The 25,947-nt window shown below is 58.1% G+C and overlaps 1 protein-coding gene and 2 long non-coding RNA genes across 3 annotated transcripts in view; 1 reads left to right on the forward strand and 2 right to left on the reverse strand.

Annotated features, from left to right (window-relative positions):
* The window catches only part of LOC135405272 (zinc finger protein 501-like), an 895,895-nt gene that overhangs the window by 605,022 nt on the left and 264,926 nt on the right, over positions 1-25,947 (forward strand). The window lies entirely within an intron of this gene.
* Positions 1,536-2,300, reverse strand: LOC135405611 (uncharacterized). The gene is made up of 3 exons (XR_010425841.1): positions 2,207-2,300; positions 1,820-1,879; positions 1,536-1,733 (listed from the first exon to the last, which is right to left on the reverse strand). It is a non-coding gene; the product is annotated as an uncharacterized LOC135405611 (long non-coding RNA).
* On the reverse strand, positions 7,957-8,819 carry LOC135405644 (uncharacterized). The gene is made up of 3 exons (XR_010425900.1): positions 8,787-8,819; positions 8,230-8,309; positions 7,957-8,037 (listed from the first exon to the last, which is right to left on the reverse strand). It is a non-coding gene; the product is annotated as an uncharacterized LOC135405644 (long non-coding RNA).

The raw sequence follows: 25,947 nt of genomic DNA on the forward strand, positions 1-25,947 counted from the left end.
GTAGAGGAAGCTGAAGTGAAAAAAATATTTTTATTTCAATTTTAAAAGAATTGGGAAACGACACTGATTAAAAAGCTACACTACTTAAAACAGGAAAATAATTGGAAATTAGACAAGATTCCCTTTAATGCAAACCTGCTATATTAAGGAATAGCAAAAAGAAAAGCCCCTCTTTGAAGGAAATAAAAATTAGTTGAAAAAACATTACAAGTGTTGCCACCTCTCCGGGCAGCCCCTTCCAAAGCCTGACAACCATTTCCATCAAGAAAAGCTTCCTCATGATCACACACAAAGCCTCCTGAGGCCTTCAGTGCACCCCAAGCCCCCCAGAAGAAACCACCCTGCCAGGGCTTTCCATGCCACAAATGTAATACAGAGCTCTTCACTCATTTCCAGCTTCAAGCTCTGGAGCCCCAGCACTTCCCAGGAGCTCTGGGATCCTCTGCAACCCACTCAGGGCTGAGTGTTCCTTCATGATTCCATCCTTCAGTGCCTAGGGAGGGTCACCAGAGACCCTTTGAGGCCGCACAGCTGCAATGCAGGGCTCAGTGGGGCATTTTGTGGTACTGGAGATGGAATTTGGAGTCCACCAAGGAAACGTGTGGCTCTGCAGCTACAATTCAAGGCCGATGGGGATAGTTTGGGATACCAGGGATGAAATTTGAGGCCCCCTGCAGAAAACTAAAGGGCTCTGTGCCTGTAGTTTGGGGACAAGTGAAGCCTTTTGGGGTGTTGGAGGGGGATTTGGGCCCTGCAGCTGTGACATTCCAATCTCTGGGAGACAGCCAACCCCCGCAGCCACACTCAGCCCAAAGCCCCCCCCAGACCTGCCACCCTCCATCTCCCAGAGCTGCTGACACATCCCACTGCCCAAAATAAGCATGACTGCCCCAAAAGTGCCACCTCAGCAGGCCTGGGGGGATGGACTAAGGGAGGGGAGGGAGCCCAAGCTGCTGTGGGGGAAGTTTGAGGGCAGTGGTCATGATGTGGGACAATCTGGAGTCTGGCAATGTCTCCGGGTGAGCTCCTGGTCCTGTGGCAGCTGCAGCACAGGGCTTGCTGCTGTGCCACCTCCTGGGGTGCTGGGCCTGGGAGGACACAGGGGTCACAGAGTGGGGCACCGTGTGGGGACACAGGGAGAACTGTGGCTGCCCAGGCTGGAGAAGAGAAGGTTTTGGGGTGACCTTCCAGCCCCTTCCAGTGCCTAAAAGAGGCTCCAAGGGAGCTGGAGAGGGATTTTGGACGAGGGCCTGGAGTGACAGGACAAGGGGGAATAGCTTCACACCGGCAGAGGGCAGGGTGACATTGGCAGTGGCCCTGAAATGGGGTGAGAAGGCTCGGGCAGCAGCTTGTCCTTTAGCCAAGGCGGCTTCTCCCGGGGAAAGCCCCAGCCAGGGCTCAGCTTGTCCCACAAGCCTGGGGCCAGGGGTGCTGAGGGGGGAGCGTCCCGCTGCCTGCGGGACAGCCCAGGAAGGACACGGTCGACTCGGCACACTCAGCACCGCGCAGCTGAAGGACACCAGGGCTTTGGGCATGTTGTTGCAGCTTTATTCAGCCCCAGTCCTTTAGCCAAGGCAAGCTGCACCTCTGCCGGGCTCACGGCCAGCAGCAGCGCAGTGCTCGCAGGAGGCCTCTTGGTCTTTGCTGCACGCAAGGACTCCTCAGAATGGAGGTTGTCCGAGCTGCCAGGGAGCTGACAGAGATGTCCCAGTCATTCTCCAAGGGCTGAAGTGCTGTGATGGAGAGAAACAGAGCCCAGATCAAACCCCACATCTGCAGAGAGCCTCTGGATTCCTGACAGACCACACTCCCCACTCACCGCTCAGGATGTCAGCCTGACTCTCTGTGGTCTGCTCCCTCAGGCGCCGTGTGATGAGTCCTGGGCACAGAGCTCCATTAGCCCCTGCTCCCCAGCCTGCTCCCAGCAGCAGGGCCCCCAGACCTACCCTCCTCCCCCTCAGCAGGGCTGAGCCCAGGAGCCCCCAGAAGCTCAGGGCAGTGGGACTGAGCAAGGCGGCCACCAAGCCCCACTGCGTGGGCAGGGCTGGCAGAGGGAGGCAAGGCCCTGCCCGGGGTGGCCGGGGCTGGGGCAGCCCCAGGACTGCCCCTCGTTGCTGGGGTAGCCCCAGGACTGCCCCTCGTTGCTGGGGCAGCAGTGGCACAGGGGCCAGGCTGCCCCAGAGGCACCGCAGGGGCTGGCACTCACCGATGAACCTGACGGCCGCCAGGCGCACGTTGGCCTGAGGGTCCTGCAGGTAGGGCAGGCTCTGGTGGATGAAGTCTTCAGCCCTGCTCCTGCTCTTCTGAAGCTGCAGAGAGAACAAGGCATGTCTCTCCAGGGCTGTCACTGGGGCAGTTGGCTGGAGCAGTGCCTCCCGCCAGCACCCCCTGGGACGGAGAGGCCTCCCCTCCTGCTGGCTACAGGGAAGGGACAGGGGCCAGCAGAAGAGCCCCTGGGGCTCTGTTCTTGAGGGCAGAAACAGGGATGCAGCTCCAGGCTCTGCCCAGCTGCAGAGCCCCCAGCCCAGACATGGGATGGGGGCAGCCCTCCCCCAGCCCGGGCCCCTCAGCTTGTCCTTACCAAGCACGCTCCAAGCTCCCACAGCCGCTCTCTCTGCAGCAGGTGCTTGAGCGTCTTCCACTTCAGCAGCTCTGCAGCAGCAAGAAGGGCTTCCCTGGAGGCCTGCAGGACAGCATGAGCTGAGAAATGGCCCGGGGACCTGGCCAAGGAGACATCTTGGCTTTGTTCCTGGGGGATCCTGCCTTTAGGAAGCTGGGACATGCCCTAGCCCAAATGTCTGGGAGCCTTTGGGGACAGCCCTCGGGGACAGGCATGGAGGCTCAAAGGCCTGGCCTCTGACACAGCCTGTGGGGATGCCCCTGCTCAGGCCGTGGTGGTCACAGGCTGCTGCTGAGCCCTGCAGGAGCAGGCAGGGCAGGTGTTGCACAGGGCCGTGCCAGCTTCTCCGGCCCTGCTGGCGCTGGCTCCGCATGGACCTTCCCCCGGGCTGTGCTGGGGGAGCGCTGCCCGCTGCCAGCAGCCCTTGCCCCGATGCCCAAGAGCCCTGGGGGTGTCAGCCCAGCCCTCTGTGTGTCAGGGCTCAGCCTTCAGCGCTGTACCTTGGCCACGCTGGGGACCTGGTCGCTCATGCGGAAGAGGAGAGGCACCAGTGCCCGCCACACCTCCTTCCTCATCCTCTTCTCATCCCTGCCGACCACCAACTGCAGCAGCTCCGTGAGCATGCGGATGGACAGCTCTCGCAGCTCGCTGCACTCCTGGCAGGAAGCAGGAAAAGGGAGTTTTGCAAACAGCAGCTCCCTGCCCACAGTGCAGAGGGCCGTGATCATGGCTGAGGGGAGGGCAGCGGCTGCGGCCTCACATCCCAGAGGAAGCAGGACTAGGCTGCATGGCCCAGAAGCCATCCCAGGAGAGCCCAGGGGAGTGGAGCTGGCTCCAAGTGCTGCTCGCAGGGCTGGGCTGCAGGGCAGCTGTCATTGCCCAGCGCCCATCTGAGGGGCTCAGGCTCCACATCAGCCTTACCGAGTCAAAGAGGGGCAGGAGCCTCCCCACAAGCTGCACAGCGATGAAGCTGGCCTTGCTCTTCTTCAGCTGACGCAGAACGTTTCGCAAGGCCAGCAGGATCTTCATCTGGGCATCTTCGCTGCCAGCTTGCAGGATCTTCATCATGCCCGGCAGGAAGAGTTCGATGTTTCTGGCCTGTAGAGAGAAGAGAATGTCCATTGGGTGAAGAGGGCCGTGCCTGAAAAGCTCCCCAGGCAGCCACCCCAGGCCCCACCATGGCAGGGAAGGTGTTTGGAGCAGTCACCCCACGTTCTGAGTCCCAGGCCAGGCCAAGCCACTGCTTTCCACACAGCCCCAGCCCCCATTTGCTGACAGGGCTGCCCCTCACACCGCCCTGCTCACCATCTCGGCTCTCTGTGACAGCCCGACGAGCCCTTCCAGCAGCAGCCTGGCCGTCCTCTCGTTTGGACAGCCCTGGTGGCTCTCGATGTCGGGCTCGTCAGCCAAATCCTCCCACTCAGCCTTCCTGGAGGATGACTGCAGGAGCAAACAGAGCTGTGAGGGGCCAGCAGAGCCTGCAAGGCTGGTGGGAGGGGACCAGGGCCTTTGGTGGTCACTCACAGCCATGGGCTGGGTGCGGGGGCCTTCTGCAGAGCAGTGGAAGCATTGTCTGTGCAGCAGGTTGGCAAAGTCCTCCAAGATCTTGGACAGTGTCTCCGGCATGGAGGACATCAGCTCCCACAGCTCCGGCGCAGTGCTGGAAGGCAGAGCACTGTCAGCAGGGCTGCCTCAGCCACAGTGCTGTGGCCTGGAGCAGCCCCCCAGAACCCACCCCTTGGAGCCCTGGCTGCACGTCCCTGGGGGCCCTGCCAGCGTGGGCAGGACGGGGCTGAGGGCGTGTTCCCTGTGGGGCTGGAGCACCGTGCTGGCTCTGGGCTGGCTGGGCCAGCTTTGGCTGCTGTAAAGCCAGACCAGCCAGCAGGGCTGGAAAGCGTGGGGGGATGGAGGGCCTGACTCTGCAGGCTGTCCCGCAGCATTCCTTGGCTCTGGCAGCCAGAGAGTCTTGGGGTCCCTCTCCCCACAGGGAACAAGCCCACCCTCAAGGCCATCAGGGCCAGTACCTGTCTCCTTGAAGAGCCGCCTTGCACAGGAGGATGACCACTGTGGTGGGGTACAGGTTGGTCATCAGGCGAAGCAGTGACTCCGCTTTCTCCCACGCTGCCTGTGTGCTGCAGTATGGCAGGCTCTCAAGGATGCTGCTGACTATCTTGGGCGCCTGCAGGGGATACAGGTGAGGATGGCACTGCCCCCGGAGTGCAGCCATGTGCTCAGTTGCCCTTCCCATTCCTCTCTGCTGCCTTGAGGTGGCTTGGGGGGGCCCAAGTCACCTGTGCTTGGGAGGGAGGGATGCAGGGAGGAACAAGGCCCAAGAGGGCTGAAGGGCACGACAATGCAGCCACAGGCCACTTACGTCCGTCAGCCAGACGTCCGGGTCTTCCAAGGCCACATCCAGCAGGCTGCTGGGCACCTGCTGGTCGAGGATGCTGGCATCTCCCAACGCCTCGATGGCCACGAGGATGACATCCGTCCTCTCGTGGGACTGCAGGTATTTTCCAAAGGTCTATGGCAGCAAGGAAGGAAGAGATGTTGTGCTGAGTGCCCTGATGGTGCTGCTTGGCTGAGCAGCTTGAGGGGCCCTGGCCGGATGTGCCCACCACTGCTGACAGCAGTGCCCACAGCAAAGCTGGGAGAAGTGCCTGCAGTCCCTGCATGGCAGAGGATGAGCAGAGAGTGCCCTCCTGCTGGGGGAGGAGGGCTCATGGGCACAGGCTGCTGGCCCCACTGAGAACCAGGGACTTGCTGGTGGCCAGGAGCACTGGAGCTCCTGCTGGGGCTAAAGCTGCTGCTGGGCCACTGGAGTGCAGCCCTCGTGCTGTCCCTGCTCAAGGACGGCGTGAACCCTCTCCCCAGGGAGCTGAGGGCACGCCAGCCCCACTGCTGCGGGGTCCTTTGGCTCACACCAGTGCCCTGCTGGTGCCACGGACAGGAGTCCCAGCAAGGGTGCAGCTCCTTACCTTGGCACAGTCCCTGGCGCTCAGAGAACACAGCGCGGAGGTGGTCACGGCTTCCCAGTGGACTTGGTCTGCTCTGTCCTTTAGCCTGGATTCGACTAAACACCGGGACAAACACACAAGAGTCAGGAAGGCAGAGCAGCTTTGCCAGCAAGCTCACCAAACCTCCCTGGCATCTGCTGGCCAGGGGGCAGGACAGGAGCAGCCCAGGATTTCAGGAGGGCATCAGGAACAGCTTCTTGCTACAGGCACTGGAGGGACCAGCCAGGGTGGGGGATCTGCTCTTCCCCACCAGGGAAGACATGGCTTTGGGACAGGGAAGTCAAGAGGGGCTTTGGTTGTGGGGTCCACAAACCAGCGGGCTCCAAGATCCTGAAAGCAAGGGGAGGAAGGAGAGCAGCAGCAAACAGATCCTGGCCTTGAGCAGAGCACTCAGCCTCTGCAGCAAACTGGCAGCTGGGAAGCTCTGGGAAGCAGCTGGGAGGGGCAAAGGAGGTCAGGAAGCAGATCTATCAGGAGATAGAGCAGATAAAGCCCAGCACTGCTCTGCCTTTTTTACTTACAGATGAACTCAGCCAGGGCAAAAAGAGCATGGAAAGCTGCACAGCTTGTCTGCTCCTCGGAGAACCGGAAAAGGATGAGACGCCCCAGCAGCTTTCCTAGGAGTGGGAGCTGGATCTCCCCAGAGCAGACAGGTCCAGCAGTGCCTCTTCTGGCGTTGGCATTGGCCTGGATGAGGGAGGCATGAGCAGAAGGGCTGAGGGCACAAAGGTGGTGCCAAAGCCCCCCTCCCGAGAGTCTGCCCAGGGCTGGATTCCTGGAGAGACCAGGCTTTTCAGGGCCCTGCATCCCCATCTCTCAGAGCAGCCATGTGGGCAGCAGCCCTGGCATGGAGAGCAGCAGGGATGGGGGCAGGGCCTGGCTGGAGGGGGCCTGGTCCTTACCTGCAGAGTGGAATAGTCGGACAGCACACGGGCCAGCACATCGATCCTTGCCATGGCCCTCTCCCTCACAGCCTCTCTCTCGCATCTGGTGAAGTCCAGCAGCAGCTGGGACAAGAGAAGCAGCGGGTGAGCCCTGGGAGCAGACTCCAACACCAGCAGCACAGCTCCACTGCTGGGCCACGCTCGCCCCATCCCTCAAGGCTTCCTCTCCCCTCCAGCAAAACCTGCAGTGGGGTGTCTGCCCCTGGATTCCCACCCAGGTCGGGCACACAGGCCCAGAGCCAACCTCATGGCCAAGGAGGAGGGCAGGTGCCACCCTCTGCAGCCCCTGTGCTCCACAAGAGCCTGGGGCCTGCCCCTGCTTCCCCACAGGAGGTGGGCACCCTCCCTGCAGGGCACTCTGCCTGTTCAGCACTGCTCTGGGCACCACTCAGCCAGCAGTAGGCAAACCCTCCCCTCCAGGCTGAGGAACAGCCCTGTCCCCCCCCCTTTTTGCTTGTGCCAGACCTCCAAGATGCCCTGCAGCTCCTCGCTGACTCGAGAGGCCGGAAAGCTGAGCACCATTGTCCTCAGCATGCTGTCCATGGAGTTCAGGGTCTGCAAGGAACACAGAGAGCAGTGGCAGTCATTCTGCTGTTCCTCCCAGCCCCAGGAGAGCCATCTGAACCCCCTGTGCCACAGGAGGAGGAGGAGGATGCCCACACTTCCCTGGAGAGACATGGGCATAGACAGTCTTAGGGGGTAGAGCAGCCTGTGGCACGGGATGCGGCCAGGCCCATGGGAAAAGGACAGAGGCATGAGGGTGGGAAAGACCCTGCCCTGCCTGGGATCCTTGCTCCTGTGGCAGCATGGGATTGCCAGGGAGCAGGCCAGAGGGGCTGGAGGCCCCTGGAGCTTAGCCAGCACTTACCTTGATATAGAGGGCAAGGTCTGCTTTTGGCATTTCCTTCTCTGCAGGCAGCCAGAAGACACTTGAGAAACACGCGCGGAGGAGGCTTTTGGCTTTGCCCTCCAGCGCTGTGTCCACCAAGCTGCAGGGAGAGGGCAGGACACGGGTTGCACACGGGTGCTGGGAGCAGCTCCTCGACAACTCGTGCAGGTGGCATTGGACCTCTGGGCCGGGGGGGCCGTGACAGATGGGCAGGTACCTCAATTTCTCCAGAGCCAGCATGGAAAGATGCCGAAGGTCTGTGCACAGCTGGTCCCTTGGCTCTTCTTCCAGCAGCGCCTGCAGAGCACAACCGGATGGCACCTGCTGGCAGCTGCCAGCACCCAGGGCCTCCAGTCCCTGACCCGCCCAAGCGCTGTCCACACAGGCTGCCTGTGCCAGGGGGCTTTGCTCCCTTCACCACATTGCCCAGAGTGCCCTCACCTTGATGTTCTCTGCCAGCTGGTACGTGTCACAGAACAAATCCAGGCCCTGGGTCAGGCCATGGTTCAAGGCGCTTCTGCACAGCACGGAGATGCTCTGGAGAAATGTGGCCTTGTCTCTCTCCTCCTGCCAGCCAGGGGACAGAGACACAAACACGGATTGTGAGTGGGCAGACACAGCCAGCGGGACCGCAGCACAGGGGGTGCAGTGCCCTGCGGGAGAAGCAGCCCTGCCCTGCCAGCACCCCTCCAGCAGCCCGGCAGCACAGCCCCTGCCAGCAGACAGCAGCACAGCCGCCCTCCAGCTGGCCACAGTTACCTTGTTGGGGCTGGTGACAAAGGCCAGGATGGAATCAACAGCTTCCTGCTCCTCCTTGTAGATGGGCAACCAGCTGGCATCTAAGGGGGGAAGGAGCAGGGAGAGCTGCAGAGGGTCCAGCGAGAGGAGGGGGCAGAGGATATCTGCCCTCCACCCAGCTCTCTGCCCACTGCCTTGGCACGGCCTTCCCTTGCAGCTCCTGGCTGGAGGGTGCCCAGCAGTGGAGCTGCCATGCCTGGGAAAGCCCCAGTGTCCTGGGCTGAGGAAAGCAATGGCAGACAGGCAGGAAAGGCCCAGGCTCCCACAGCACGGCTGCCTCCTGCCAGCCCAGCTGGCCCTCGCTGCCCACAGCCCAGAGCCCCTCTGCCCTGTCCTTCTTTGGGAGAGGCTGTGCTGGGGCCACGCTCCAGCCCTGAGCAGTCCCAGCTTTCAGGCAACATCATGGCTGACCCCCGGGACCCTCATTGTCAGCTGGCCAGGAAAGTGGGATCCTGGTGTGCTACAGGGTGTGCTGGTGGGCCCCAGCCCTGCCCAGCCCCACAGGGCCCCTCACTCACCGAGCTTGAGGGGCTGCATGGTGGTCACCTGGTAGGAGGACGGAAGCTGCAGACCTGGAGAGCGGCTCTCCTGGGAAGAGCTATCTTCCATCCAGGCCTGCCTGGGGCAGGCGGGGGGTCTCTTCTCCATCCTGTGAATCAAAGAACACAGGGGAGCCTGCCTACGGAGGGCGTCCAAATGGTGGAGCCGAACACCCTCGGGAAAAATGCCGCGGCCAAATCGCCTCAGGCAAAGTGCCTCAGGCAAAAGGCCTCAGCAAAAGGCCTCAGCCAAAAAACCAAGGCAAAGTGCCTCAGCCAAAAGGCCAAGGCAAAGTGCCTCAGCCAAAAGGCCAAGGCAAAAGGCCTCAGCCAAAAGGCCAAGGCAAAGTGCCTCAGCCAAAAGGCCAAGGCAAAAGGCCACAGCCAAAGGCCAAGGCAAAAGGCCTCAGCCAAAAGGCCAAGGCAAAAGACCTCAGCCCAAAGGCCAAGGCAAAGTGCCTCAGGCAAAGCGCCTCAGCCAAAAGGCCTCGGCCCAAATGCCTCAGGCAAAAATGCTTCGGCAAAACGCCTCAGCAAAACGCCAAGTTCCCACGGGGCCACCAAGGGTCGTGGACAAGACGTGGACTGCAGTCGGGGGCTTCTCGCCAGCACCGCACTCCTCTCCTGTCCGGTCGCCGTCCTGACGGACACTGACCCACCGTGGGCCACGGCCGCGCTGAGCTCACCTGCTGCAGTGGGTGTCACAAAGGGCCCCTCTGTGACACGCTGCCGGCCGCTAGCAATGGGTCCCAGTGCTTGTTGACATGGCACCTGCCCCCAGCAACGGGTCCCAGGGAGCCACCACGCAGGCAGGAACAGGCAGGGTGTCCCTGGGGACACAGGCCTGCCTCAGCCCTTGGCACTCAGCTGCCCTCAGAGTGTCTCCAGGCCCCACTTTGCTCTCATGTCTCCTTGGGACATCCCAAGGATCCCCATGTTCAGACAGCCCTGCGTGCCCCCAGGACATCCCTTTCCTGTCCCCACACTGCAGAGCCTGGCCTCAGAGCCCTTCAGTCACATTAAATGCATAACGTTTGCTCAAGCTTAACTGAAACCATGGCTTTTGTTGCATCTTCTCTTTCTCCCACTGACCAGCAAGAGTTTTTCCCCACTCAACAGCTCTTCCAGCACCAGGCCGCTCAGGAGCCCTCCCAAGGCCTTTGCCGCACCCCAGACCCCTGCGCGGCACCCTGAGCTGCCCCAGGGGTGGCTGAGTGGCCCTGCCAGGCTGGCGGAGTCTTGAGGGAGGCTTAGGGATGAAGGGGGGAGGATGGCACCCAGGGGGATTCCTTGGATTCACCAAGGAAGGCCTAGACTAAACTACCCCAGGGATCCAGTTGGAAGGGCCAGGCTCCTCAGCATGCTGGGAGCTGTCATCTGCTGGCACAGCCCAGCTGAGCGGCCGCATTGGTCCATCTGAGGGGCCAGGAGCTGTAGTCCTGCTGCTCTTGCCTCAGTTCTGTGTCTCTTCTACAGAATCAGACCAAAGAAGCCCCCAGAAGCCCAAAGGGCCCTGGAACAGCCCCTCTCTGACAGCCCCAGAGGTGCCCGGAGCTGCCTGCCAGCCCAGCTGGCCCTTGCTGCCCACAGCCCAGAGCCCCTCTGCCCTGTCCTTCTCTGGGAGAGGCTGTGCTGGGGCCGCACTCCAGCCCTGAGCAGTCCCAGCTTTCAGGCAACATCATGGCTGACCCCCGGGTCCCCTACAATAAATAACTCAAGTGGCCGTTGTTTTTCTACTTTGCTCGATCCCGGAAGTTGCTGCTGCAGCAGGCCTGTGTCTAAAGCTGCTCTTTCCAAGTCTCATAGTCCTGGTGTTCGCCTACAAAAAATTGATGAATTTAAAAAAAAGAAAAGATGTGGCAGTGCTGTTCATGAAGCCTTCAGCAGTCACCAAGAGTTCTTTTCTGCAGAGATTTCAACTATTTCCTAAATTCCACACTTGTGGCTTCAGGCCATGACTTGCCAGAGCAGTCCCAGAGCTGGCCACTGCCCAGAGATGCCCTGGGGCAGCTCAAGGGCCCAAGTGGGACAAGTGGTCCAGGGTGTGTGGGAGCCCTTTGGAGCAGGAGCTGGTGGGCAGGAAGGGCCCAGCTGGGGAGGGTCAGGGAATCCCCCCCTGCAGCCCTGCTGCCCAGGCTGAGGAGGGTCCTGTCCAGCCCACAGCCCATCGTGTGCCCTTGGGGGCTGCGCTGCCGGGGCTGTTCCCAGGAACTGACTGGCCAAGGTGAGGAGTCAGAGACTGAAATGGTTCATGACTGTCATGGGTTAAAAAGGGTTTTCCCCTGGAGTTGGAAAGTGGTTAACCCCAGGAGGTGGTATTCTTGGTGTTGACCCAATCAGCACCCCTGCAAAATTAAACATATCACAACAGGCCAGAAAAGAAGAGATTACGTAGCTGAAACAAGAGCAGCAGCCATGGTCTGAGACCACGAGGAGAGAGAGGGGCCAGGGAGCCCCGCTGGGGGCCAAGACCCCCCAGCCCCCCGGCTGGGGCTGTAGAAACTCGGAACAGTGTTAAACTGGGCTGAGTACTGTGGCCAAGAGCCGAGGGAGTTTTTCTCCACTGTGAGTGGGCAGCAGGAGCGGCGGCAGAGACAGCACCGAACAGAGAGCTGTGGCTGAGAGCCAAGAAGACAGTCAGCAGGAACGAGGTGGCACAGAGCCAAGCTGAGAGACACAGAGATGCCCGACGGAGAGACAGAGCACCAGGCTCAGCAGAGACTGTTTGGGGTGAGCCTGGCTTTATTTCTCCAAACCCTTTGAGACCCCTCTTGGAAGGAGGGGGTGGGCTTCCACTTGAAGGGAGTCCTGAAATGCAGCAGCAACTAGAGAGAGAGAGAGAGAGAGAAAAGCTGAGAAGCTCAGAGATGTCCTGGAGCTGGACCAGGACAGCCAGGAGGAATGTGGAGGGGGGAAGAGGCCTTCCTGCCCCCCTTCGCCATGCTGACAGTTTGAGACGGAGCAAAGGAGCTCTGCTGGAACGCTTGGGGCAAAAACTGAACTGAAAGCCCTAAACGTTCTGACTCAGGAGGAACTTGAATCCCCTGAGGAAGGGACTGTCAGGGGTGCCCAGTACCCCTGTGATATGACTGTGGAGAGGTGAGCCTTGTCCCTGCTTTTGCAGTCCACGGGAGAGAGACCTTCGGCTGGAGCCAAAGGGCCAAGGGGTGAGAGAAGACCCCTGTGTTGTAATGGAGATAGAGATTTTCCAGCTACGACAAATCCAGCTGCGACTGCTGCCTTGAACAGGAGAGACAGTGCTGCCCTGAAAGTGGAAAGGATCTTTTCATCTTCCTTTCAGAACTTTTATTGGAGGGAAAGGAGGGATTTGATCTAATGTAAATATATTGCTTTTCCATAGGATAGTTAGAATTGTGTATATATTGTATTATAGTATTTATTTGTGTAAGTAATAAACTGTAATATAATTCCTTTCCCCCCATACTGAGCTGTGTTTTGTCTGAAAACCCTCTCACACTGAAACAAATTGGGGGGTGGGGGGCTAGGACTTGGAAATTGGATTTGTGAGGGTCTCAAACTCCCACAATGATTTATGCATTCTAGGATTGCCAGGGCACTTTTGCAGGCTGGGAAGAGGCAGCTGGACCCATCCCCCCTGCCAGTGCTGCTGAAGGTGTCAAGCCCTGAAAAGGCGAGAAGAGACGTGTTTACCAGGCCCCTCACGGGAACTCTGCGCAGGCCCAGCAGACCTTGGAGGCTCAAGGCACGGCCCGGGACACCATCCATGGATATAATAACTCATAACTTCTTGGAGTGTGGGGGCTTCCCTCCCTTACCCCAAACGCATCAAGGCCACCACTTCAACTGACAGACATGGAAGCTGCAACTCCCAAGTTCCATCGCTGGACCCCGTGGGTGGTGACTATAGACATCTTTTCACTCTCATCTCTGCTTTCCCTTACTCTCCCTTACCCTTATCCTGCCTTTCCCATATGCATTTTTCCTAAAGGTTCTCTTTATGCCATATTGCTGAAGATGAGAGATAGAGATGATAACACCCAAAATGGCAACATACCTGTTTACCTTTGAAACAAAAGTGTTCTAAAATAAACCCTACATATATATGTTTTCAAACACTGATTATTTAGTTTCATTTCACTCTAATCCACCCCAAGGGATTTATTAATAAGAACCTGGTTACCTCCCCCTTTCTGGGGTGGGTGGTAACAGACCCCTTGTAGCAGGATGTTCTACCTGGAAAAGAATCTCATCAGAGAATGCAAGCAATGCAAGCTCTCTGTGGGGAGTTACTGCTGGTGCCAAGGGGTTGGTTTAGTGTTGAATTGTGCCAAACTCAGCCTGGTTCCCCAACCTTCCAACACACATCCTGCTTTTGGAAGCAGAGTTTGACAGATCAGCTGCTCACTGGCCTGGGAATATGTGACTGCTGATCCATCACTGGATAAGCATAAAAGCCCAGGGCCAACTTTCATGGAGCAGATTCTTCCACAGACTTTGTTGAAGTGTGTGCAGCTTCTGCTGTGAAGCAGGGACAGCTCTTGATGGTCACTGCCCAGGGGGTAAAAGAGAGATCTGCCTTGATTTATTTCTATCAGACCCCGCCGGGCCCTCCCCGCTTCCTGCCGGGATCGGACACCGCCGGCGGCCCCGGCCCTGCCGGGCTCCATCAGCCTGAGCAATTGCTGCCAAGGAGGGGCCGGGGGCTTCCTCTTGGCCTTCGTCTCCCTGGCGCTGGGGCTCGGCTTCTACCTGCGCCAGAAGGTGAGGGGGGTCCCAGGGGGTCGTGTGTCCCCCCAGAGCGTCTGTGCCCCCCCGGGGACCCCCCACCCCGGTGTCACCCCCTTTTCTCTCCCCACAGAGCTCCTGAGCCGGTGGCGGCCGCAGCCCCTCCCCGGGGCCTCGGGCCCAGCCTGGACCCCTCCTGTCCCTGTGAGGATTTGGGGGGGGTCGTGTTTTCCCCCCTCCCCTCCTGTCACTCTGCCTCCGCCCGGCTGCTCCCAGTGATCCCAGTAAAGCTTCCCAGTTCTCCCCAGTCCTGGTTATTGGGGGGCAGTGGGGGGGGACTCTGAGGGGTGGAGCCGAGTTCGGGGAAGGCAGAACTGGCCCCAGGATGGATTGGGAATGGGGACCCCCCTGTGATTTCCCCTCTCAATAGGCACCCAGCACACACCAAAACGTGCCAGGATACCCTGAAAGCTTCCCCAGAGCTCCTTAAGGACCCCCAAACACACTCAAAGCCCACCCAGGACCCCACCCAGCCTTTTTTCTGGGGAGACTTCTCTGGGCACTGGTGGTGCTGGGAGGCTCCCTGGCTGCAGGTGAGGAGCTCTCGGGTGAACAGGGGGTGAGAAGGGGGAGGTCACTGGGAAAAGCAGGGGTCAGAGGGGATAAAGGGGTGGTGGGACCTGAAACTGAGCATGAGAGGGCGGGGGACTGGAGAAATGATATGGAATTGGTGAGAGAGGGGGAAAAAAGTAGGGGTTAGGACCCCTAAACTGCTCGGTGGGGGGCTGGGGATGAGGGGACCATGAAAAGGTGGAAGGAACAGGGAGAAGGGTGGAAAAGGGGGGGGGTCTGGTGGGTCTGACAGTCCCATGGGGGTCTTTGGGCAGAGAGGGGCTGGGAAAGGGCGATGGCCCCCTGAGCTCCCAACTTACTGTGGGGTGCTGGGGGCTGCTGGATCCAATCTCAGCCTTGCTTTATGTCAGCAGTTTCAGTTTACAGGAATTACAGAGCTGTGACTCAACAACTTTTGTTTCCCAAGTTTTAATGATGGAAAATCAGATTTATTGATAGAAATGAATTGTTTAGGGTTCCAAATGATCAGACAGAAGATCTTCATCAGAATTATTTACTGCACAATATACATACTGAAACTACCAGAATTACAGGATAAGATAGGACAGTGCTCTACACTAAAGAAATTGTGAAAGCAATTCTACTCAAGTTAGCACAAAAACAATAATTCTTAATTAGAGATGGATGGAACTCCCCCAGAACAATCCTCTTGTAGGGCCTCTCCCCGGTATGGATGCGCCGGTAGTGGAGTTCCATTTGAATCCCTTCCCACAGTAGGTGCAGTGGAAGGCCCACTCCCCTGTGTGTGTCTGCTTGTGCTTCAGAAGATCATAGCTGGTCTGAAACCCCTTGCCACATTCCCCACACTTGTAGGGCCGTTCCCCAGTGTGGATGTGCTGGTGTCTAAGCAGGTTGAACCTGTCCCTGAAGCTCTTCCCACATTCCCTACACTTGTAGGGCCGTTCACCAGTGTGGATGTGCTGGTGTCTGAGCAGGTTGAAGCTGTCCCTGAAGCTCTTCCCACATTCCAAGCACCTGAAGGGCTTCTCTCTGCTGGGAGGCTGATCAGGGACCACCAGCTCAGAGCTCCCCCTCAAGCTCCGGCTGCCTTCCCGGCACAGGCTGGCTCTTTCCTCCTCAGAGCACCCTGGGATGGCTTTGGAGCCCCTCCTGCGGGGGGATCTCCGGCCCTTTTCCTCCCCGCTGCCTTCCTGCGCCGTGGAGCCCTTCAAAACGGCCTCTCCCACCAGGGTCTCACGGGGGGATTTGTCCTCCGGGCTCTCCGTCCTCAGCTCGGGGCCTGGGGCAGGAAGCAAGAAGGACAGGCAGGGGATTTGCCTCCGGCCCACAGGGAAGGCCAAGGACATCCCCCCAACTCCGGCCCCGGCAGGACGGCGGCGCCAGCAGGGTTGTCCTGCAGCCGGGGCCATGCTCGGCTGACAGAGCCAGCACAACACCCGCCCAAAGGGACACTGACTTCCTCCTCACCTGCCTGGGGGGCCCAAGGCATCTTCCTCTTCCTCGCAGCCTCCTCCTCCATCCACCCAAGCTTTGGGAAGGAGAAATCCTGATGGGGGGAAAACAAGGGCTGAGCGCGTTGGCTTGGGGGTTCCTCCTGCCCAAGTCCATCTCTAGAACTCACCGGGCATCCTGTGACCATAAAAACCTCCAAAACACCAAGATTCAGCCCAGAAAAACCCAAACCACCGAGATTCACACAAAAATCCTTCACAAATTGCAAGAATACCCTTAGCCCCTCAAACTGCAAAACGTTGAAATTCAGCTAAAAAATACTCCAAAATATGAAGATTAGCCAAAAAAATCTCTCCCAAAAGTTCCCCCTCTCTGGTCTCTCCCCTCTGGGGTTCAGAGGGTCTCCCTTGTCTGGGATGCTGGGGGTCCCACTTAGAAATGCTAAGAGTGTTGGGGGTCCTAAGGGTTCCTTCTCCTCGGACCCTTGCCTTCGGGGTGCTGCGTTCCCAGACATTCCCCCTCTCCAGGTTCTGCACTTCATTGTGCCGGGGATCCCAGGGGTCCCCACTGTCCAGGCTTCCCCTTCTCCGTCCCCCCTTTCAGGCTCCCGGGGGTCCCCCAGCTCTGCCATCGCCCCGCTCTGCCCTCCACACTCGGCAGCTCCCGGGTTCCACACCCACCCCCGGCACTCCCGGGGGGCCCCAAACCCGCTGTGTCCCCCCCGCCGGCACCGGGCTGACAATGGAGCCGGCGGGGCCTGACCCAGCAACACCAACCCCCACCGTGGGGGGGGAACCGCATCCCCCCACCCACCGCCAGGGCTCTGCTGCCAACCCAGCCGGGCACCCCCAAAAAATACCTCCTGCCCACCCCAAAGAGGCCCCAAGGGCACAGCCCTGCACAAGGGCCGGCTGTGCCCAAGGCAACCAAACAGCTCCACAGGCGTTGGCTGGGGGGATGTGAGGGCTGGGCCTGCTCAGCACAGCCCTGGCCTCGTGCCCAGCGCCTCTTTCCTGACCCACACAAGAGCTTCCTGGCCCCCCCAGGGCTCCCCTGCTGCTGCCTCTGCTCCTGGCCCTGCCTTTGCTGCTCCCTTGGCTGGGGCAGCGGCTGCAGGGGGGGGATGGCAGCAGCTTCAGCTCCACGGCACTTCCTGGGGGGAGCTCAGCCCGGGGGGGACGGGCAGGGACCTGATGGGGATGGACAGGGGCCCAGCAGGGACAGACAGGGCCTGCAGGGGAAGGCACAGGGACAACCTGGCCCCACACACTGCCACGGCTGTCTCTGATCCTCCTTGCAGGCTCCGTGGCCAGGCACAGTTTGTGTTCCTGGGTGCCCACCATCTCAGCACTTGGAGACGCTCAAATCAGCGCCCGCAGCTCTGCAGCAAATCCCCAGCTCACCTGGCACACAGGGGATGGACACAGAACCTGCTCGGGGATGGGCATTCACAGCTTCAGGTCTTTCCCACCACAGGGCTCTCCTTCCTCAGCAGCACCTCTGCCTTGCACTTATTCTCAGCCTCACCTCAGGGACAGCTCTGGGCTCACCTCCGCACCACTTCTCAGCCTCACCTCAGGGCCTGGGCTCAAGGACAGGAACCTGCAGGGAGGGGACATCAGGTGCAAGCTGAGGGCTGCCTGCTTGCACTGGCCTCTGGGCTTCTCTCTCCTTCTACAACCATCCTAAAACTAATTCTGCTTTTCTAACACCACACATTTACACACTGACCTTGGAGATAGATATGGACAGACATCTCTATCACCCTGGGGATAGAGCCTCAAGCATGTGCTGCCATAGGAATGGCAATCACAGATTCACAGAATCAGCCACATTGGAAAAGACCTCCGAGGTCATCAAGTCCAACCCTGGATCCAACCCCGCCGTGCTTCCCAGACCATGGCACTGAGGCCACATCCACTCTCACCTTCAACACCTCCAGGGAGGCTGACTCCACCCCCTCCCTGCCCAGCTCATTCCAAGGCCTCATTACTCTCTCAGCAAAAAAATCCTTCCTAATATCCAACCTAAACCTCCCCTGGCACAGCTCAAGACCCAGCTCTCTTGCCCTACTGCTGCTTCTTGGCAGAACAGCCCCACCCCCACCTGGCTCCAACCTCCTGGCAGGGACTTGCAGACAGTCAGGAGGTCTCCCCTGAGCCTCCTCTTCTCCAGCCTCAACACCCCCAGCTCCCTCAGCCTCTCCTCACACCACTTGTGCTCCACTCCCTTCCCCAGCCTCGCTGCTCTTCTCTGGATCCTCTGACCCCAAAAACGCTCCCCCTCCCATAGAAAGGCCAAGGGCATCTGGGGACAGTTGGGGGGCTTTGTGGGGCACTGGGTGATTACGGGGGGATGCTGGGACACACTGGGAGGAACCAGGGAGGGACTGGGGGGTTACTGAGGGACACTGGGAGGGCACTGGAAAGGACTGGGGGGGAACTGGGGCACATTGGGGACACTGGCATTGAACTGGGGAGTTACTGGGGGATACCAGGACAATGGGGGGGACACTGGCAGGTTACTGGGCCATACTGGGGGTTACTGGGTGCTCACTGCAGGATCACTGGGCCATACTGGGGGGCAGTGGGAGGTCACTGGGACACACTGGATGGTCACTGAGGGGGTTACTGGGCCATACTGAGGGTAACTGGGAGGTCACTGGGATATACTGGGGGCACTGGGATCCCCTTACCCAGATGTGGTACATCTCCCCCCCTGGATTTTGGGGGGCATCCTTAGGACCCCTTCCCTGGGGGCTGGGGGACCCCTTGAACCCCACTGCTGGGCTTTAGTGGACCCCCTAAAATCCCCTCAAAACCCCTGAAATCTTCCCCTCCACCCATCGAAACCTCCTCAAGGACCCCTCATCCCTCCCCAGCACCCCCTAAACCCTCTCAATGACCCACAAAACCCACCTGAGACTCCCCAAGCCCATTCAGGGACCCCCAATCCCCCCCACGGGCCCTCCAAATCATCTGGGACACCTTAAACCCCCTAGAGACCCCAAAACTGCCTCGAAGGTCCCCGCAAAGCCTCCCAGGAACCCCAAACCTCCCCAGAGAGCCCAAAAGCCCACCTGGGACACCCCAAATCTTCTCAGAAAACAAAACCCCCATCAGAGCCTCCCAAAACCTTCCAGGGACCTTAAACCTCCCCCCTGAGTCCCCTCAAGGACCCCTCAAAACGTCCCCGGGAACCCCCGAACCCCCCCGCTAAACCCTCCCGAGCCCTCCAGCCTTTCCACCCACACCCGCGCTCCCCGCAGCCCCCGGGGGGATCCCCAGACCCCGCTCTCGCCGCCCCCCCCGCCAACTCACCCAGCGAAGTGCAGCGGCCGCAGGCGAGTCCTCCTCACTCCCGACCACGAGGACAAAATGGCGCCCGCTCCGCGCGCCCTCCGCCTTTACAGACCCGCCCCGCAGCCAATCAGCGCGCGGCCACGGCCCCTGCCCGCCCTTCGCCACGCCCCCACCTGCGCGGGGCACTGTGGGAGTTGTATTCCCTGCGGTGGGGGAGGACCGGACTTGTTGGGGTTTAGTTTTTCTGTCTTCTTTTATTTTCTCTTTTTTATTTCTTTCTTTTCTTTCTTTTTTCTTTCTTCTTTCCTTCTTCTCTTTTTTTTCTTTCTCGTTCTTCTTTTCTCCTTTGTTCTTTTTTTTTCAAATTTTTTCCTGTTTTTTCTTACTTGTTTTCTCTTTTTTCTCCTTTTTCTTTTTTTTCCTTCCTTTTCTTTGTGTTTATTTTTCTTTTTCTTTTTTTTTCCTTTTTCCTTGTTTTTTATACATTTTTTTCTATCAGTTGTGCTTTCAATCAGTTGTACTTTCAAGGAAAATGTAAACACATATCAAAACAATCTCTAGGTACATATCTTACAACAACAAATAATCTGCCATTGTTCCAGGTTTGTGAGGATTCCCAAGATCACAAACACTGAGACACCAAGGGTGGAAGCCAAGCAACTTTATCCTGTCCCTTGCCACAGCCTTCAATCCACACCCAGCCCTGGATTTCTGCAAAGCCGCTGGGCAGGAGCAGGAGATGGAGCTGGTGCTCGGCGGGAGGGGCAGCAACAACAAACCTGTGTCTTTGGCACAGGGAAAGGAATTTAGTGCTTGAGGGGTTACATTCCACAGGCTCCCCTGGGGATCAGCTCATGCTTGGACAGTGAGAACAGCAAGAACATTCCTAATAAAAATGCCAGAGGGAAGGGAGCGGAGGGGGAGCAGGGGCAGGAAAAGGAAGCAGAGCGATGGAAGATGGGCTGGGGCGGTCGGGGCTGGGGGAAGGCAGGCTGGACAATGCCTTGTTTGGTCCAGCAGCTGGACCAGCTCCAGGGCAGATGTCGGGGGAGCCTCTGCCACAGGGACATGGACAAACAGACGCTACAAAAGCTCTCAGAGGGGTTGGGGGCTCTGGGCGGGGCTGCGCTCTCGCCTCAAGCCAGGATATCCCAGGGCAGTGGAACAGCAATTCCTGTCAGCTCCCAGCAAAGATTATTGGGGTTTGCACTGGGGAAATATTGACGCTCCAGCTTCCTCTTCTGTTTTTAGAACTTTGAGCTTGCAGTCGGGTAGAAGGGCTGGCGGGGGAGTGGGAAGAGACCCACTGAGGGACACATCTCATCCCTCAGTTAGATGGAGCTAAACCCCTAATCTTGCTTAGGAACAGCTGCTGATGCTCAGTTGTCTTCTTTCCCTTCTGCTTTAGCGGGATATTACATTTCCCTGCAGTATTGGTGACAGAATGGTATGTCAGCTGGAATGGATTGGTTCTTGCAGAAAGCATAAATGCATTATAAGGAAGGTATTTTTACATAGGTGAGGCCTCCAAAAAAAACCGCAAACCCCCAAAGGTAATATAAGTGCATAATAAAGTGAACTTTGGAGTTTTCTTTTTAATTCCTGTCACTAAAGGCTTTGCAGAAGAGACCAAACCCCACCCCACTAAAAACCTCCTTTCAGGTCATTGCAGAGAGCAATGAGGTCCCCCCTGAGCCTCCCCTTCTCCAGACTCAACCAGCCCAGTTCCCTCAGCTGTCCCTCAGCAGACATGTTTTCCAGAGCCTTCCCCAGCTCCGTTCCCTTCTCTGGACACGCTCCAGCCCCTCAAGGGCCTTTTGGCACTGAGGGGCCAGAACTGGACACAGCACTCCAGGTGGGGCCTCCCCAGTGCCCAGCACAGAGGGGCAATCAGTTCTCTGCTCCTGCTGGCCACACTCTTCTCCACAAAGGCCACGATGCCCTTGGCCTTCTTGCCCCCCTGGGCACACTCTGCCTCATATCCAGCCCCTGTCAAGCAGCACCCCCAAGTCCCTTCCTGCTGAGCAGCTCTCCAGCCCCTCTGCCCCCAGCCTGGAGCGTTCCAGGGGGTTGTTGGGACCCAAGGGCAGGCCCTGACACTTGGCCTTCTTGATCCAGCCTGTCCAGATCCCTCTGCAGAGCCTTCCTGCCCTCCAGCACATCCACACTCACACCCAGATCAGTCAGTCTCCCAAACAGAATAAAGTCTGACCACCAGCAGTCCAGGGTGTCAGATCTGCTGCCCCCTCCCTCCTCCACCCAGAATGGAAAACTCCATCATTGTGGGGTCTCTGTACCCGTCGGCTCCAACCACCACATCCCCCACCAGTCACAGAATCATGGAATGGTTTGGGTGGAAGGGACCTTAAAGAGCATCTCAGTCCAACCCCCTGCCATGGGCAGGGACACCTTCCACTAGACCCAGAGCTCAGAGCCCCATCCAACCTGGCCATGAACACTTCCAGGGATGGGGCAGCCAGAACTTCTCTGAGCAACCTGTGCCAGGATCTCACTACCATCACAGTCCACAAATTCTTCCTAATATCCCATCTAACCCTTCCCTTTCTCAGTGTGAAGCCACTGCCCCTTGTCCTGTCACTCAAGGCCCTTGTAAACAATCTCTCTCCATCTTTCTGGTTGGCTCCCTTCAGGCACTGAAAGGCCACAATTAGGTCACACCAAAGCCTTCTCTTCTCCAGCCTGAACAATGCCAATTCTCTCAGCCTTTCCTCACAGCAGAGCTGCTCCATCCCTCTGATCCTCTTGCTGCTCCCCTCTGGACTCGCTCCAGCAGGTCCATGTCCTTCCTGTGCTGGAGCCCAGAGCTGGAGGCAGCTCTGCAGGGGTGACAACATTACAGCCCTGTGTGTTCCAGCAAGGACACTGTGGAACCTCCTGGAGTAAAGGGGCCATTGTGACACTGTAGGGCCTTCTGGAGCCAAAGGAACCCTGGGACACTGTGGAATCTCATGGAATCAAGGGAGCATTGTGACAATGTGAAAACTCATGGAATTAAGAGGCCATTGTGATACTGCAAGGCCTCATGGAACCAAAGGAACCCTGGGAAACTCATGGAATCAAGGGGCTATTGTGGCGCTCCAGGGCCTCATGAAATCAAAGGAATCCTGGGGCACTGTAGAACCTCATGGAACAAAGGGTGCATTGTTCCATGAAGGGCCTCATGGAACCAAGGGAGCCCTGAGACATTTCAAGACCTCATAGAATCAAGAGGCCATCGTGACACTGACAAACCTCGGGGACACAAAAGCCACTGTGACACTGCAGGGCCTCATGGAACCAAAGGAACCCTGGGACACTGAGGAATCTCATGGAACCAAGGGGCCACTGTGATATGTGGGGCCTCCTAGAACCGAAGGAGTCCTGAGACATTTTGCAAACCCATGGAATCAAGGGTCCATTATCACACTGCAGAGCCTTACAAAGCCAAATGGACCCTGAGACTCTGTGGAACCTCATGGAATCCAGTGGCCATTCCCACACTGTAAAACCTCATGGATACTCTCAGGTTCCCATTATTAAAAGACGTCTCTGCCCAAATTCAGCTGCAAAGAAGACCATGTGCCAAAGTCAGCAGTCCAGCTTTGATTTAACAGTAAAGAGGAGGGAGAGAGAGACAGAAAGAAGTAGAAAGAGAGAGAGAGAAGGGGTGGTGGGAAGCCAGTGAGAGACAGACAGAGATGAAGTAAATGTATCACACCATGGAGATCCCTGAGGCTCCTGCTGGTCCTTCTTCACCCTGCTCTGCTCGGTGGAGGGTCCCCAAGTTGTGCTTCTGGGCTATCACTTTTATACAGCCCAAGCCCTGGGTATTCAGGGGGGTAGATGCTGTTCCCACAGCTTGGGCTGGCACGTCTACAAGGACTTGCTTCCTTTCCCACAGCTTGCCATGGTGGGAGTTTTGCCCAGTGTGCTTCCAGTCTGCAGGTGGGAATCTTTGCCTGGATGGGTTCCCCAGACCTGCCTTACCAGCCCTGGCTTCCTGTTGGGGCTGTCTGCTCTTTCCCACACTCTGCACAGTGCAATTCTGCCCTGGGGGCTACTTCCAAAGCTTCACCTCCCTTTAGGCCTTGGAATTAAAGGTCTTCCTGTTTGCCACCAGGGCTTATGTGTTGTGGCGCCTTATGGGATTTCCCTTCTTTGACAGTGTTTTGAGACAGTTCATTGTGCCCTTCAAGTCCTTCCATGTGCACACACACACAGCACTCTCACCAGTGTCTGGCCCTCCAAAGAACACAAGCCCTGAGGATTTGTAGCTCCCACTCCAGTGGTTGGCACTTGGACCTCCCTCCATACCCAGAGCTCAGAGCTCCCTTGTGCCAGAAAGTTTAAAGAGATTGTGCCTCATTCTGCCAAGACAACCCTTGGAAAGAAGTGTCCCTCTGTGTTTCCTGGGATAAGAGCACTCTATTGTCATCTTCCAAAACCTTGGAGAGGTCCCAGAGATCCCTCAAAAAGGAATTTCGGGCCTCAAGCACAGGACCCATATATAGAGGCTGAGGACTCAGGGGTCAGGGGTGTGAAGATTGAGGACAGTAGAGGAGTAGCCTGAGAGGTCTGGAAGGGGGGTGTCAGAGCTGGTGGAGCTTTTCTTCCTGTCAGAAAACAGCCTAAGAAAGAACTAGTGCCACCAAGGGCAGCTGGGGTGGCCTAGACTGGTGACAAGAAGTCAGAAATTTCCCTCTGAGGTCAGTGTTGTGGTGCAATATGTCACAAAGAAGGAGTTTGGATGAGCCCAAGGCTTTGTGTGTGCAGGAAGAGCCAGGGAGGACGCAGAGATGTCAGTGCAGGAAGGTGCCAGCCAGGTGGGGCAGCCGGGGGGATGACGACAGCCTGGAGGGAAAGGGGCAGGGCATGGACACCGTAGGACAGCCTGGGCTGGAGAGGAGACAGGGAGGGGGAGAAGCTGAAAGGCCCTGACAGAGCCACCTTCTGCAGGCCTTTGGCCATGGCTGCTGTCTGTGCCCCTGATGCCAGGAGGAGGGGAGTGGCCCTTGCAGCCCTGGGGCCTCATGGCCTCCTTGTCCCTGCTCAGCAGCCTGGCAGGTGCCACCCCATGGTCCTGCCCTTGGCACTCCACATCCCACATCCCAGTGCCCCAGGAAGAGCCCTGAGGAATGAGGCAAGGACAGGATCTGCCTTCCCAGGGGCTGGGGGCCGGCGCTTGGCCCTTTGGATTAAAGAAACAGGTCAAAGTTTATTCCGCATTAGAGCCACCTTTCCCTTGCTTGTCCATCCTTGTCATCACTGTCTGCAGTTTTCTGCTCTAACTGGAACCTGGGGACACCTTCTCAGTTGTGTCCCTCAGTGAGACTCATTAGCACTACAAGAAACTTCAGTGTTTCAATCTCATTTTGACTTCTTGAAAAGTTGTTTGAACTTCCTCTCAGGGACTGAGTCTCATGTAAACAACATCAAACCCCCTGAGGGTCATGAAATGCCAGGGGCTGTTGCTGTGCTACTGAGCTGGGCCGGGCTCCTGGCACACAGGAAGCTCCTGGCAAGCAAGAAGAGCTTCAAAGAGACAGCTCTGCTGGGGAGCAGCTCCTCTGCACAGCCCAGCAGGGCTGAGGGCACTGCCCGCAGCACCCAGGGCACAAAAGCAAGGCAGAGAGAGGTTACACACAGCCTGAGCTGGGAGGGAAGTCGAGAGGAAGATCCACTGGAGGAGGAATCTTTGCAGGCTTCCTCAGGGTGAGTCAGCATGAAGGGCAATGTGTCTGCAGTTTGTGCAAAGATCTCCTAACGCTGGCACATCCCACTCCCTGCTGCACCATCCCAGGCACATCCCAGCAGGGTTCCCTTCTCCCAGGGATGGCTGCAGGGTTGTGAAGCCGGGCTGTGCCACCCAGGCTGCCCCAAGCTGTCCTGCAGAGCAGGGTCCTGCAGCCCAGGGCTGTGCCAGGGCAGGAGCTCTGCCACTGCCAGGGGCAGCTCTCAGCCGGGCTGGGGAGCTCCCTCAGGGCTGGGCAGAGGCTGAGGGTGGAAAGAGCAAAGCCTGGCAGGGCAGGGCAGGTTTCTTCTGCTATCAAGCAAGACTTCCATGGGTCAGGGCTGCTCACAGAACCAGAGCACTCCAGGATATTTTCCAGGGGATACTTCAAGGGGAAGGTCCAAGGAGGGATTTCTCTCAAGCTCTCAAGCCACATGCCTGGTTGTTTGAGTTGGAGAGGGAATTGTGAGGAGCTGCTCAGGGCTGGGAACAACTTGCTGGCACTGTTGGTGTCTGGCAGGTGGCACAGCTGGCTCAGGGTGACGCTGCCCTGAGTGCCCAGTGGGCTCTGCCCTGGCCTCTCCCAGCTGGACCCTCCCTGTGCATTTCCTTGGTTCTCAGCTTGCCCATGGTCCTGAAGTTGTTCCCTCCTTCTCTCAGTCAGACTCACTGGGAGGGGAATTCAAGCTACACAGTCCAACACTGATCCTGGGATTCCCCTATGGCAGGTGTGTCCCTGGGAATGAGACATTCCCATTGTCCTCTGCCCTGTGGGGTGTGGGCAGTGAAGTCTGTGGGCCTGGGTCAGGAGCTCTTTTTCCCTCAATCAGACCCCGTCATTAGGACACTTGGCTCTTTTCTGAGGTGTTCTTCCAAGCTGGGAGTTGCCCTGGAGAATGCAAATCATCCTCCCAGCACAGCTGTGTTCTCTGAAAGCCCCAGTGGAGAGGGGCAGAGATGCTGTGCCCATGCCAGGAGATGCTGTTGGGTTGGGGAGATGAGCCACAGGTGTCCTTGGCTCCAAGTGGGGTGCTGAGCCCTTGAGACAGGCTGAGACATTAAGGGGTCTGGGATGGATCCCTCTGCTCTCAACAGGGTCTGGTGGCTTTTCAGACCAAAAAGGGAGTGTGATCAATGTCCATCTCAGGAAGAAGCAAAGCCAAAGCAGTTGGGAACAAGAGAGAGGGACAGACCAGCTCCTCTCACTCTGCACTAAGCCCCAGACAATCCTTCTGCCTGGCAGGACCTACTCTGTTCTCCCTGAGTGCATCAGAAGTGCTGAGGGGTTCTGACATCCAGGAACATTCCTAAGAAGAGATGAGGGAATTGGAAAAAAAAATAAATAAAATGAAAC

This window comes from Pseudopipra pipra, chromosome W (assembly GCF_036250125.1).
Source record: "Pseudopipra pipra isolate bDixPip1 chromosome W, bDixPip1.hap1, whole genome shotgun sequence".
Classification (NCBI taxonomy): domain Eukaryota; kingdom Metazoa; phylum Chordata; class Aves; order Passeriformes; family Pipridae; genus Pseudopipra; species Pseudopipra pipra.